We start from the raw sequence: 2799 nt of genomic DNA, 5'->3' as shown, positions 1-2799 counted from the left end.
TACACAAATAATCAAACAGAAATATCAATTATCAGGGTGGGTTGGTAAGAACATTGGTAAACTCTAAATAATAAGAGTGGATTTTAAGGATGGACAAGGAGTTCATAAAGGTGAATGGAAGGCCAGGAAATTAGCTTTAGATTGGGAAGGAGAAATACTTCAAGGCAGGGTAGCCCTGCCCATTATAGCTACATCCTTGATTATGAATACCATTCATAAAAAAAGGTGCTATGATATGTCATGGCATGCAATACATCAATGGTCAGCAAATACATGCTCATTAGCAAATCTATATCAATACATCAATTGATCACTATTAAATCAATCATCACTTTCATAAATCAGTTTTGTTATTAATTTGGTATCAACATTCTTGGTAATGTATTCTTTGTATTTCATGGCTAACAACACACATCTTAAAAGAAAAAGCAGGAACCAAATCGTGATAAATAAATAAAAATTAATACATTCATATTTTTCAAATGCCAGTAAAAGTTAATATTATCAGTATTAAGAAAATGATGCAATATTTTTTCAAAAAATATACTTGATGCAAGAACAAGGTAAATTTGGTACAGTAATGTGCAATGTTCTTTATATGACAATTTCTAATATACTAACGACACACATAAAACCTTACAAAAAAAAAGCAGTCAAACTACATCAGGAGAAAATAAGTAAAAATAAAACTAATACATTCATAATTTTTAAATGTCAATAAAAAAGTTATTCTGTGTAAATAAAAGAGCATTATGTTGTTGATGTACTGCCTAATATTATTATTATTTACTGTAGTCACTTCTACAGTAACAAACTCACCACCTGAAGGTAAAAAGTCGCCACCTACTAACTGTTAGAAAAATTGTTTAGGAGGTGACTTGCCAGTACTGTAAAAGTGTGGAGGGGTGAGTTTGCAAGGAGTGAATTGACTAGTTTTGCCTCAATACATGTCAATGTAATACCTACAGTATCTATAACATTTAGAGATACATGTTTACATAGCACTGTAAAATGTGAAAAAATCTAGTGGGATTTTTCAGCCCTATAATGAATGACCAGTATAGTTTGAACAAAACAATTTGACAAATCCTGTATTTTACATCAAGAATTTGATACAATACCGCAAATGCTTGAATAAGCACCACAGCGCTAATAAAATATTTGATGGCTTCAGGGCAGTGTTTATCCGAAAGCGGCAAAGAGCGGCGCTTATCAAAAAAAAAAAATATTTGTGTGTGGCGCTTTTCATGGCCGTTCCCATATTACCTATTTCACATATTCCCGTAGTTCAGTAGGCCAGATCATAGGTCCTACTTCATTGTAAATAAACATTTATAAAGAAATACATGTCTTCATTGTGTCTACTTATTAATTTTAACACTGTATACATTTTATTTAAAACCTTGTTTCTCAAAGTGTTTCATTACACACAGGGTAATATATTCTCGATTAAGCACTGCAGCCCTTATTTGAGAGCGGCGCTTGGTGAAAAAAATCGGGTTTGGTGCGGCGCTTATTCGAGAGCGGTGCTTATTGAGCATTTACGGTACTTGAATTTAGAGTTTCTATGTGGTTCTTTTTAATTTTCAGGGGTTTGTATCTCCATGTTTACATAATAAAAATGTAAAAAGGTCTTAATGTCTACCCAAAGATAACAATAAGCTACTGTAGCGATAATATATCAAAGAAAATTTCAGATAACAATATATCAAAGAAAATTTCAGATAACAATACAGTACTTCCTCCTCTAATACAAACTGATCTGTGTATTAAAAAATATATGACATATGCCAATTAGAACAGATCACCACAACCACCCATGTCTGAAACTGGATGTACAAATATGGTAAATTCGCTCACATGATCTGTGATGTCATACCTGACCATCTGTATGCTGCTATCATCTTATTGGCTGATGCCACATGTCAAAAATCATAACCATATTTATAAACTATGCGTCATCTGTATTATAATTTTGAAGTTGCCTATATTAACTTGGTTGCATATGGAATTCATGGGAACAATGTAATTAAGGTAACAAGCCATATTATCCTTACTACAGAGTCAGACCCCACAACACGTAAAGTTCTGTACACGGCCTTGTACAGTAATATGCTTTGTGGTACATTATCCTATCTACACTGAAGCAAAACCAAGATTTTGAAATAATATTACAATATAGTACTGCATGTGGGTTGGATGATTGATTGCTAATTGCCTGCATGCTGCCTAAACAGCCTTCACAGAAAATCGGACACAGTTCAGCCAGTACTGCTCCTATCATGGTCAAATTTCAGACAGTATACACAATTTCTGAATCTAATGTTATTATTTAAATCATAAAATGTTTTAAACCAAAATCCGACCATAATGAAAAAAGACAGTAGCTGTACGTCTGTGGATTTACTTTACTTTTTTTCACGAATTTCGCGAGCGTAAACCGTTACTTGGCAATCGGGAGAATACTAGCCAGAAAGATGCATCAATATTTTATTAGTTCTCAAAAAACAAAGATGGTAATTTTGGTCATTTTCAATACACATTATGTATTGAAAATGACATGGTGTATTGGTGTTTATGCTGGCCTAAATAAATATAAGAATACAATTCTTTCTAGCCTATTCTATTTATTTTATGATCGTGTGGCGTACAACAGCAATGTTTACTCACATTCCTAGCTATCCAGGGGCTATTCTACAGCTTACAGCTGATGTATTTCAATCTAGGCTCAGAGAGTAGTAAATCTCTATTTTATAGGGCCTCCGAATCGAGCGATGAATATTTAGTTGACAGTTAGAA

The 2799-nt window shown here is 33.2% G+C and overlaps 1 protein-coding gene across 1 annotated transcript in view; it reads right to left on the bottom strand.

The window, feature by feature from the left end:
- The window catches only part of LOC117118547 (lissencephaly-1 homolog), a gene marked incomplete at its 5' end in the record, with an annotated part of 18021 nt that overhangs the window by 3067 nt on the left and 12155 nt on the right, over positions 1-2799 (bottom strand).

Source organism: Anneissia japonica, unplaced genomic scaffold, assembly GCF_011630105.1.
Source record: "Anneissia japonica isolate Jap-2015-1 unplaced genomic scaffold, ASM1163010v1 scaffold288235_len41945_cov195, whole genome shotgun sequence".
Classification (NCBI taxonomy): Eukaryota; Metazoa; Echinodermata; class Crinoidea; order Comatulida; family Comatulidae; genus Anneissia; species Anneissia japonica.
This window is presented reverse-complemented; position numbering and strand designations above follow the sequence as displayed.